This window comes from Apostichopus japonicus, chromosome 17 (assembly GCF_037975245.1).
Source record: "Apostichopus japonicus isolate 1M-3 chromosome 17, ASM3797524v1, whole genome shotgun sequence".
Taxonomy (NCBI): Eukaryota; Metazoa; Echinodermata; class Holothuroidea; order Aspidochirotida; family Stichopodidae; genus Apostichopus; species Apostichopus japonicus.
This window is the reverse complement of record NC_092577.1, coordinates 11523723-11536782: the sequence shown is the minus strand read 5'-3', so window position 1 is coordinate 11536782 and position 13060 is coordinate 11523723. Positions and strand designations below refer to the sequence as shown.

Sequence of the window (13060 nt, the reverse complement as noted above, 5' to 3'; positions counted from 1 at the left end):
TCCAATAATAATTTCCTACATCTACGTCACTAATAGGTCGTACGTGTACAACTCTCCCCAAATCATATTTGATATTAGAAGTTTTTCCGTTCCGTTCTCTGCAAATGTTGACAAGCGGTAAAAGTTACCTTCTACTCTTCTTGTTGTGAGTAACTGTCGGCCATCCTGACTGTATTGTACCAGTATACATCCCCGATGACACGACATGGCTGCGTTCCATAACATGTAGATGAACTCATTCGTGTCTGTGCACACACTGGTAGGTCTCCAGTCCCATCCAAAAAAATCAGGTTTGGTGAATTCATACATCAGCATACTCTGTGATTCCTCCACGGTGACTGCACATGCTTTATCACTTCTGTTGCAACAGACAAGGAGATTACCTCTTTGTACAGTGATATCCAAAGCCCCATGGATTACATCTCGTAGGGTTAACATGTGACTATAATTCAACTGAACAGTAAATACATACACATGTCTTCTATTAGTACCGACAATAATATGATTCTTAACAGGATCAGTAGTTACACAACTCACACACTGATCAGATGGCCAACTTGTAATGCCGTTACGAACGTTCTTCTTGCTATATGCACCATCACGTACATCGTAAATACCGATTTCATAACAACCATCCCATGTTACAGCTTTGGACTCAGATAACAGACCGCGGACGGGTTTGTTTACATGAATGTTCATCTGATCCTGTCGTTGTATTTCACTTTTCCTGTTGGACACAGTGATGTGTGAGCTCAATTTAGATGCATTGCGAGTTGTGACAATATTGCCATCTCCTCTGCTTGCAATATCAAGAATATACCAACCTTTAGCTTCGAAACATGCATCATTAACCACTAACTCTTTATGCTGAGCAATCGTGACGTTGTCTTTAATAACCTTCGTTATATCACTGATAAAGAAATCAGATAAGTATTCTACCTCTGGATATTCTTTTTTCATGTCTTCTATTAGAGGTTCACAGGCTGCTCTAATATCAGGGATACACTGAGCGTGTTTTCAATCGTCCTTAGAAGTAAGAATATATGAGGTCGTTGCTGTAACGTCCTTTTACCGTTTAATAACCTGTTCGCAATATTCTTTTATTTGCTTTAGTTCAACTTTATTTCGATTTACAAGCAGGTCTTTTGCTGTTGTCAAATTCTTTAAGTTAACATCTAGGCTGCGAAGTTTTCCTACAAGTGCACCCTCAGTTTCATCACATTTGTTTATAAACTCTTCAGATTCGTTGCCATATTTTTGATTTGCTGTTTTCCTGATTTTATCATATTTCTCTCTCACTTGTCCCAATTCTTTTTTTCAAATTAAGAGTGATCTGACGGTCGTTATCTCTTTTTCTGCTTCCGATGTCCTCTAAACCTCTTTTTCGTTTCTTAGTACATTCCGCAAATTGATCTTTAATCTTGTGTGTCTGTTGCTGGTGCTGATTTCTTAGTCTTTCTGTCTTTTTCATGGCATTTTCATTCAGCTTCTGTCTTGTAATTTGTATTTTCGTTGACAATTCATATAGTTTATCTTTGTATTTATTTAGTTCAACAAATTCTTGTTTCAGTAACTCTCTTTCACGTTCTGCTATTTCAGTTACGTCATGCAGGTCATGACCTTTGTGCTTATTATATGTTCAAGCCAAACACACAGGCACATATCTGCAAGAGCTGCAGCATAATTGCGCTTCTTTTTTTGTCATGGATATGGCACCTGGGATCTTCCGTTAGTGATGTTAATTTATCCAGTGTCATATTCTTTACTTCTATATTACCCAATCTCAGAATGTGGGTTTTGTGATCTGTAAACATTCTACTGCTAACGCGGACCTTGTAACATTGTTCACACAAGTAATCTCTGCACTTTAAGCAATAAGCTGAAACTTTAGTACTTTTGAAACAGCTTATACATTGCTTCAAATCTTTATTTTCAAAAGACTTTTGCAATTGCATGAACTCAAGCATACTATTCATATGGAAGTCGGTCTTGAAATCGTCAACACCATTTTCTGGTATCACGTATTCCTGTTTACACAATGGACACTTAAGCTTTCCAGCATAGCTTCCTTGAATAAGTGTCTTCAAGCAATTTCTACAATATCGGTGAAGACATGGTAACTGCTTCGGTTCTTGAAATTGATCCAAGCAAACAGAACACTTGAAGAAATTCTCTGCCAGATCCGTGAGAGGAGTTGACGAAGCCATTTGTCTTGATGACGAGATTCTGCTATTTACAAAATAATATATCAACTTACTAATACTGCTGTAATCGTCGCGTGCATGAGGAATACTAAAGCAATAATCAAACTAGATGTTAAGTGAAATTCTCGAGCTATCATAAGGCAGTTATGCAAATACCGCGATGGGAGGCGGGCTGGGAGTGATGGATGTCAAAGGTAAACTTTGTTCACAGACTTTTATTTGAATAAAGTTTAGTGGATAGACTTAATTATATAAATCTTGAAAATCAGCGCTCTCAGTTCCAAAAGTCCGATATTAGAATAGTTACGATAAACATCAAACAGGCAATTAAACTTGCAGATCTAGTCTTATCGCGCTAAAGAGGAATTTTGGTGGAAATGTAAAACTGAAAAATGCAGCAGTCAGTAGCAGTACCCTGGGGGGTCCTGCCCACCTTCCCAACCAATTCCCCCCCCCCCTTCCTCCCTCAACATAAATACCGAGCGAAACTAGGATGGTAAAGAAGTCTCAAAAAGTAAAACATAATTAACCAAGGTATATATAATACTTGATAGGCGGCTTATGTTTATACCAGCGTGTGATCTACTAATCATAATGTTTTCTTCTCTAGCCATATTAACCAGAGAACGACACTTCTCTGAACATGCTAAATTTGATTCATTGAATGACACATGTTATAACACACGCACGTTTGGAATATTAGATATCTCTAATTATTTGTAGATATCTGTAATTAAATTGAAATGATAGATTTATTGTTAAAATGGGTGCCCATACGCACGCAAAGTAGTATCCACAAGTGTAGTAACAATAATGGAATGATAGCATAAGTTGCCTCTAAATCCTCTTACCGCTATACCTCTTGATAGACACGCCAATGTGCTTAAGATGTAAGTCTTCTTATATCCATGAAACACCATCATTTTTCATGAAAATATCATCGTTGTGCAGTTACAACTATACTATACAATACATTGCCATTTCTGATTATCAGGAAAGAAAGAGCCGTTTCCTCTAGTTGCCAGTATTTAGCCTACCGTTCGTTTTTATATATTCATGCTAACTGCAACCCCCCCCCCCCTCTTGCTGCACCTATGTGAAAGGACCAACGGCAAATGAAGGATAAAGGAAGGGATGTGGTAGTTGTGTCATTAAAACAGGCTCTCATATGTTGGGCTGCTGGGGTTCCTTCCCCAGCAAAATAAACCAATATACGTATAATGATGTGTTTTAGTCGAGGTTCTTATAAAGCTGTAAACATTCAGTTTTGCTCCATAAAATACGGTTGAACATCCTAGCCATGCGCCTAGCTGCGTAATTAGAAGTATAATAACTTCGATTTCAGCATACATTATATGTATGTATGAATAGTATGTATTTTAGATCCTCCTGCAAGCAGGAAATCGCGTCATTGGCTATCAAAGACGCAAGCTGACCGAAATCAGTCTCTTAGATTCATATTTAACGTCTATGATTATGAATTGTCAATTGTCAACAACTCTGTTACCGGAGAACATACAATATAAAACCCTTATTATAAAAGTGTCATTCCCGTTTTTAGAAAATCTACAGACACAATGTTTGCATTGGGTTAGTATTTTACCAATATTTACTCAAAATGTATTAAATTGATCACACTTCTTGCTATAAATGCCGCTAAAAGAAACCGTTTTATATAGGCTAGATGAACTCCATTTGTACTTTTCACTTCCATCTTTACAACAATATCTTGTTTGCTTCGATTTTGTTATCACATATACATTGTACACAAACCCCACAGCAGACTGGCTATACCCGTCAAATGAAGGCTCACTGTCCCATGTACGTACAGTATAACTGCAGTCTCGTTTCATCGTCTCCCGTGAACATTTTGGTGACTTTTAATTGTGTTTTCCATCGTAAAACATTTGATTATATTCAACCATCAATATGTCCTTAACCAGATAGATGAGATGTTGAATTAGCCTAGAACACTTCAAATTTTGTTCCAATTATGCTTTGAAATGAAACTATGCCCGCTTATGATCAACTCAAGAAAGGTACTTAAATTCAGATTTGTACTTATACTGAAGTTTCAAATTTCAGTAGTTATACCAGATTCATTCTGTTGAAATCTATAAGAAATCAATAATTTTCAATTCATCAAATTGCGGAAAACTGTTCTGTACCATCATGATTGAAATGTTATTAGTATGGTAGCTGCATGCAGTACAAACAGATACCCAATCTAGACAATTCCGGGCTACATTATGGAATACGGCCGTTACAATGAAACATAATGTACAGATTCCCAATGAGGATCTACTTGCTAGCAATTGCATATATCGAACGATTTCTTTTTAATGGCAAATGACAAACGGCAGACATTAACAAATATATTGGAGTGAATGTTCACTTACCTATTCTATCGTCAAGATCTCACACAAAGGTTGATATCAATAATAGTGTGCTTCAAGAAAGATAACAACTGCAACAAAACACAGTTTACAATAATTTTTCTTGTACGAATTACCGGTATCAATTTACATGCGGCTAAACTAAGTACTGTACTGTCTATATGCAAATATAGTATATTTCAATACAGCTTGTATTGACGTATTTTGACGAAGTTGCAACATAGAGGGGAATTCCTGAAAATGGCGGCAATAATCCATCGGGGTAAGCTCGATATCGTTCACTCTAGTTGCACATATTTAGTACTACTGTTTGACCACATAATCTGATGTGTTTTCATATGTTAATTACAATTCTGGATGTTGGATGGTTCGGGAAGTGTTATCTGAAGTGTGAACAGAAATTTAGGACGGACTCATTTAGTCCGCTTTGCGTTGTTAGGACTTTTCCGACGCAGCGTTTTATATTATGTTGTGCTTTCATATGCTAATTACAGTTCTCGATGTTGGATGGTTAGGGAAGTGTTTTTTTTTTTAGGAGTTAACAGCAGTTTAACACGGACTAATTTAGTCCGCTTTGATTTTTTTAGTAAGAGCTAATCAAAATCCTTATTGTGTGTCATGTGATATGTCAGCTGATACAGAAACTGCTTGGCTCGGCGTTATGTACATGCAAATACTGTGTATATGCAGGGAACAGCTCCCTGGTTTACGTAATAAACGACAATTTAGGACAAGGCTCTTCAATACCATGCTACTACTAGTTTGCCTAAGACTAGAAGTGATTTACGTATCACCCATGAAGGATAGATCGACAGCTACTTTATACTGGTATCTGTTATGTTATGATACCATTTATTTCATGGTTTTTGTTGTTGTCATGAAACAAAGAAATGAAATCAACACCAGTGTAGGATCGATGGGCAGACTAACGTTAGGCCTATCAATGTGCAACGTCGGCATAAAAGCCTAGGCCTTTGGTCTAGCCTCGAGTCTTGGAGTAATTTTTTTTTTAAACATGGCCTAACTAAGGCCAAAGCATGTGTCTATGGCTGCTGGTAGTACTGGCGAACACACAAACAAATGTAGCGTGTAATGTAGCTTATATTTAGGCCTCTAAGTATATAGGCCATATGTAATGCTACAATATTGCCTAGTCTCAGATCCCTTCGTGTATTTTGTACACCTAACAAAGCGAGTTGGCATTTGTATATTTCCAGCTATTTAGCGTCAGTATGGCACTCGATTTAGTAGCACCTAGTCTTGTTACAACTCTTTAAAAATTTGGAATTAAATATTTTATATCAAAGCATCTTGCTTGTTTTATTTTATTTTATGTTGATGCAAGTATGGTAAGGCCTTCTTTTAGGATGGAAAATCATGTAAAGTAGGATTGCATGTGTCCTCAAACCTTTGTAGTGTGTGTGTTTGTAACTATGCCATACCAAGAACATGGCTCCAGGCTTACACTGAAATAAATGGAATATGAAATGGCATATTAGTCAGTTGAGTTCCAGTGTAGACAATTAATGTGAACCATAGTGTGATCGACAGGAAATTTAAAATACTGTATAAACCAAACAAATTTGGTTTCGATTTGTTGCAGATCAAAGTGCAGGCCCATCAGCGCCAAAGAAAAGGATATTTGCGGTGCTTCCTCTCCAGATATTTCACTGGCACAACAAAAACTTGTGGAAAATCAGGGCTCAAGTTTCTGAAAGCCTGAAGATGTGGTAGCGGGCAGACAGAACAGCTGTCTCAGTGTCTGACACGAGATGCTGAAAAACGGCTCAAAGAAGCTGCTGAACAGAGATGTGATGAAAGGATGAAAATGCTATTGCCCAAGACATTCTGTTTACACATCATAGAGGAAGACTACTTCTTTCTATATGCAATTGGATTTGGGTGTTGGTCATGTTGTCGGTGACGAGGAAGTCATATAACTCAGAAAGGATTGTTTTTGTAACCAAAGCATAGCCTGGTTAATGTTTTGTTGTTGTTTATGTTCATCATTTTCTTTCATTTTCCAATTTTTTTACTCATTTGATCTTTTTCTTACCATTTCTTATTTTGTTTTATTCACTTGACAATGAGTAACTTACTTTCGTAGACTAAGGAGTTCCCTAAAGTTTCAAGGTGGCCTGTGTGACCTTTGTGTTTTTCAAACAGAGTAGTTGTTTTGTGTGGTCCTTGTTTTCTAGGAATACATGTGGTGGCTCCAAGCCTCTATCACTTTTGAGAACTGTGGGAGAGATAGACAGTTTAATAGCTATTTTGTTTTGGTAGGAATATTCTTGGGGATGGATTTGTATCTTCAAGTTTGTTTAAGGACATTGATGAGACCCATTTATAAGTTTAGATTCGAGGTTAAAGTAATATATCTGGTAATTATTTAGTAACGTAATTGACAGCTGATAGGTCAATGGACCCCAGATACCAGGGAGTGAAAGAACAAGCTAGTCTAGAGCCGTCCATTGAGCTAACCTACCCAAGAGACGTCCCCAACAGAGTGAACCTGCCCCGGAAGTAACCCAAAGAAGCAACTATATTTCACGACTTTGTATTTGGTTGACCCGCGCCGCGATTGTGTTATTATTTCGGGAGACTGCAGGAGACGGACAGTGTTTAAAAATGCATTTATTTAAATTACGTTTATCACAACATAAATTTGTTGTTTTCTTCGAAAAATGCGCTGATTTAGAATCAAGCAACTGTAAAATATTCTTCGGACATACCTATATTACTTCAGCCAACACATTCTGGTTCTTAATAATGTGTTTAATTATGGTATCATCTTGCTGTGACAAGGAACTGCTCTGTTTTAATTGTCGTACAGTACAACGTATAAGAGTGAAGTTATTTGTTTATTGTTTACTCCATGGCGTATGTGTGTGTGTATGTGTGAGTGCGTTTGTGACGCCCAGCTTGTAAACACGATAACTCAAGAAAAGAAGATCAGACCAATTTCATATTTAGTGTGTAAAAGTACCACATTAAGTACAAGAAGCCTATTGTTTTTGGTGGAGGTCAATGTCATTTGGGATCACCAGGGGTCAAATTATATAAACCTTGTAAATACGATATCTCAAGAAGAGAAGATCAGACCAAATTCATACTTGATATGTAGAAGTACCACATTCAGTACAAGTAGTATATTGTTTTTGGTGGAGGTCGAAGGTCATTTGGGGTCACCAGGGGTCAAATTGTAAAAACCTTGGTCACACGATATCTCAAGAAGGGAATCATCGGCAGACCTCATATTTGTGGTGTAGGAGTACCACATTGTATAAAAGAAATCTGTTGTTTTTGGTGGAGGGCAAGGGTATTTGGAGTCACCCGGGGTCAAATTATGTAAACCTTTTAAACACGACATCTCAAGAAGAAAGGCTTGGGCCGACCTCTAATTTAGTGTGTAGAAGTACCACATTTAGTTAAAGAAGCATATTGTATTTGGTGGAGGTTAAAGGTCATTTGGGGTCATCAGAGGTCAAATCGTGAAACCCTTGTAAATATGTACACCCTCACTATACATTACGTCAGATTTATGAAGAAAACTTCTCATGTTACATCATCGAAAACACAATGCATTTTTGCATTCTGGTTCATAGTCTGTTTGTTTGTTTATGTATTTGTTTTTTCACGTAAATATTTGCAATGTATAGGGAAGTCTTCTGAAAAGCCTATACTGGTTTAACAACACAGAATAGGCTACTCCCAGTGAGAAGAAAGAAAAAAGGTGAAAATAATGATAATAATATGTATTTGTTTCAGTTACCACTAATTTATAGTTAATAAGGAATCATAAGTTCATTGATAAGGCATTTTCTAAGTATGGAGCTTGATTTCTTAGTTTTGAAAGCATTTGATAGTGAGTTCCATGTTTAGATTGTACGGTATATTATGCTAAGCATAACACTGCGTGCATATTATAATGTGCGTTGCTAGCCGTTCTTGCATTATGATTATGGAACTCTCGGTTGCTATTTAAAAAAACTGTATGGTAATAAACCATTCCAAACCTTGTTTGTAAATGTCGCAAAATTAACTTTTGTGATATCATCTAATCTCAATAAATCGAGTTCTTACAAAAAATGGGCTAGTAAGTAGTATGTTCACACGATGCTGTGTGAGATATATGACGTATTGCACACTTTTGTAGTGGCTTAAAGGTGAACTTTTTTGTACCAGACCAAATAATCAAGCAGCATCATAAATGCAGTGCTATTTAAGTTTGATAAAGCATTCTGAGTATATTCTGGGGGAAGAAATGTTTTAGTGCTGCTAAAATGCTAACACATCTTGCGACGCTGGAGCAACATTTTGTAATATGGTCACTCCATGAAAATTTGCTATCAATATTAATCCCTAGAAATTTAATAGTTAATACTTCCTTAATTTGTTTACCGTCCATTAATACATCATTATTCCAATAATATGTTCTTCTTCCATGTTATCGTATATAGTGAGTTTTGTCTTATGAGGGGTGTAACAAGAAAGGATTGAGCCAGAAACCAGGACTTGAGAAATAGTACATGCGTTTTGGATATTATCCAAGTCATAAAGCAAAAGAAGTGGAGATGGGCAGGGCATTTAGCTAGGTGTCAGGATAAGAGATGGACACATAAATTGACAGATTGGACACCAAGGGGTTATGTTAGAGGCAGAGGTAGGCAGAGTAGGAGATGGATGGATGACATAAGATAATATGGTGGGGTCACATGGAAGAGAACAGCTCAGGACAGAGTTCATTGGAAAATTGGTGAAGAGGCCTTCCTTCTGCAGTGGAGCGAAATAGGCTAGATAATAAGTGGGTTTTGTCTACACTAAGTGATAACTTATTAGCAGCAAACCAGTCAGAAAATGTATTTAATTCAGTAGAGACAACATTCTATGTGCGTTTTCCAACTTGAAGAAAATAGAGGTATCATCGCCTGCGGCAAACAAAATAGTAGTAGCAATTTATGACAATTGGTAAATGTCATTGACATGTATAATTAATAACAGTGGTCCTAATATTGAGCCCTGCGGAACACCACAACTGGTGTCAGCGTGTTCGGATTTGGGGCTGATATATGATATATATTGTTAACTATTTGATACCGTATATAGCTGCTTAACCAGTCAAGAGTTGTTTCTCTTACGCCTATTTATTATTCTGTTATTTTCTGGAATAAATTCTGTTATATATTCTGTTATATATTCCGGAATATACTCTGTCATATTCTGTATATTCTGTAAAGAAGTATTTTGGTTAACATTTTAGAAGCAAATATTTTATGATTTAAGCCAAAAAATACTCTGTACCAAATTTCTCCAGTTGAACATTTCCACCAAAAGAATGGGTTTGCCTTTCTTGCAAAATTTTAGACAAAATTTGCAAAATGATTTTCCTATTCCATAATGCGTAGATGCTTCGCACTGTTTAATTTACCAAAATAAAACGTAATAACTCTGTTTAGTTTCTGAAAATGTTCCACTCTCAAAGCAGGCTGAGTGAGAGAATGAGTACAGGTCTGCATAAAATTGTGTTAATGCAGTCTTTGAGCCTGAGAAATTGTTAATTTGGCTTTTACGCATACTGTCAAGTTACAGCAAATATACGTAATTCATCATTTTGTCTGTGTTTTGTGCGAATATTGCCTATAAAATGTCGTTATTCCATGTACATTGTCAGATTTAAAAGCACAAATGTGCACTCTGTGCAAGTATTACACGTGCGTAATACGCTCTCATTGACAGTTATACAATGCCATTAATACGCATTCACACCAGTAGAATCACTGAGGCCGAGTGGCACGGACTTAGGTCTGCACTGAACAATAGATACATTACAGGTTAGTATAGAGTATACAGTTAATTTACGAGTGACGCACCTTTCAATATATGGGGGTCCTCAAGAGAGGAGGAGAGAGGGATATTGTGACTTCCGTGCATGTAGGGCACTAGGAAAGCGGAAGTTGAAATCGATGTCGCCCTTCCAAAATACATGGACAGTTATACAATGCCTTTAATACGCATTCACACCAGTAGAATCACTGTGGCCGAGTGGCCGGACTTAGGTCTGCAATTAACAATGGATACATAACAGGTTAGTATAGAGTGAATTATCGAGTGATGCACCTTTCAATATATATATATAGGTCCTCAAGTGAGAAGGAGGGGCAGTGGGACTTGTCAGGCGCATATTGGAGAGAGAGGGAGGCACTGAGTGGTAAACAGGCCTAATTTTCAACCCTACACATAAATAAAATTAGTTTTTATCACAGTATTGGGTGTAGATCTTTAATTATAGAACTAATTTCAAAGCCTGAATGATGACTCAGAAGGCTCTGTTTCAGGTCAAAAATTATGTGGGAGGAAACCCAAGTACAGAGGGAGGAAATCCAGACCATCCTACAAAAGAGTCGGGTCCAACGATCCAGAACCACACCTTTGGACCCGCGCCTGTATTGACGAACAGTGATGCAGAAAAACAAAAAAGTCTTGACAGAAGAATACCATATTTTGACTTCCGTACATTAAGAGCACTAGGAGCGCAGAACTTGAAAAAAACGATGGCGCCCTACCAAAATACAAAGTTGCCCCAAATGCAAAGCAAGTAAGCTGGTAGTAGTAACTAGCAATCAAATCGTAGTAGATGGGAGCGATTAAATACCATCGGACTTTCGACTTGCTAACAGCAATATATGTATGTATAAGAGTGTTACATTCAGCAACATGGGAGTGCTTAGACAAATACATGATATTTCACATTCTGACACGACATTATGGACGAAATAAATTGAATAATTTGCAGAGACGTTCACACTGACAAACCTTTCTGTATCTTCAAAGTTTAGTTAAAAGTAATTTGTTTTGTTCCTACAAAGTGAATGAAGGATACTTAGTCAATGGCGTACGCAAAGGGTGTGGCCTTGGTTTTAGGCTGCTTCTAGAGACATATAGTCTAGATATGCCTCCGAATGCACCAGTTGACCTCTTAATTTTAATTTCCGGGTGGGAAAGGGGAGGGGGGACATACTCTAACATAAAAATTCATGTCACTACCTAAATCAGTCGGGAGAATGTTCGAGTTGTTATTATTTATTAACACAATCTTGCGTTAAGAGCTACTTGTATCGACCTAAGTTTATACTTCAGAATGCACCACTTGATGTTTAAAACTTAATTTATTTCTTCGATCCTGACATATTTGATCATTTTTTAATCCACAATAACTAGGGATAGTTTGGAGCATGAAAGCCTTTGGGCAAAGCACTTTTTGGAATCTTCTAGTAATGTTTAATAATTCTAAATATAAGGTCGATACTCATAAAATTAAACTTCAAATTTACAAAGAAAATTCAAGTTATAGTTTCAAAAATGAGGAGACATAAGAGTAAGCTCCTGTCTTTCATTTTCTGGAAGATTCCTCTTTTGTTTCTTTTTTATGTATCTAGACTATATCGTACGATATTTAGTTCATGCATTTAAGGTATTTGTTTAATACATGAAAAAAATTCTTTATTAAATATTACCCTGCGATGCACAGTAAAACTTATACAGTCAAGGAGTAGACATGATTCATAATAAACCTTAATAACTCCTTTTACCAACCCAATAAGGAGTTCAGCTTAATTTGACAATGGTGTTTGTAGGACAGAAGTAAATATGTCCCTCATTCTTTACTACCAGTAAATTAAAGGGAATACTGCGGTTGAATTTCAACTGTTTTTTGTTGTGTTATGTATGTATTTTAGATCCTCTTGCAAGCAGGAACTCGCAAAGAAGCCTCATTGGCTTATCAAAGCCGCAAGCTGACCGAAGCCAGTCTCTTACATTCATATTTAACGTCCATGATTATGAATTGTCAACAACTCTGTAACTGGACGACTAACATTAGTCTTGGGTGGCTTGAACCGGGGACCTTATGATACGAAGACACCGGCGTTAACCACTGAACTAACACTCCCATTATGTTGGAGTATGGTTGGGGATGGGGTCGGGTTTTATAGGGTTGTATGGGAATGGGGTTGTATGGGTATGGGGTATGGGTTTGGGATATGATCGGGTAAGGGAGGGGACAGGGTAGGATGCGGCAGGGGTCGGGTTATTTCTTTCTAAATTACATTCTACTGTTAACAGGACTATTACAACATATTTTCTGCTCATTGTGCCTCCCGGGGGTCAAATTGGGATTATAACGTTGCCACATCAGCGACCTCTATTAAGATTGTTGACATTGTGTGGCCTTGATAAGACTTTTATGTTCATGAAATGAAAAAAGGTATCAATATCAATTTACAACGAGTATTTAGATGTCCCTGATCATATGTGCAGACTTGGCAATATACTCTATTTTTTGCTCATCAGTTTGGGGCCGTTGCCACCATTTTGTCCTCTCAAACATTAATGTGCAACTATGACGCATGGGAACAATATATTTGTGTAAGGATGTCGTGGAAGAAATACAAAGAAGCGGTG

At 37.2% G+C, this 13060-nt stretch overlaps 1 long non-coding RNA gene across 1 annotated transcript in view; it reads right to left on the bottom strand.

Annotated features, from left to right (window-relative positions):
- The window catches only part of LOC139984826 (uncharacterized), a 53522-nt gene extending 48769 nt beyond the window's left edge, over positions 1-4753 (bottom strand). The window contains exon 1 of the long non-coding RNA XR_011799203.1: positions 4604-4753. This is a non-coding gene — a long non-coding RNA (uncharacterized lncRNA). The remainder of the gene's footprint in view (positions 1-4603) is intronic.
- Between the last annotated feature and the right edge of the window lie 8307 nt (positions 4754-13060).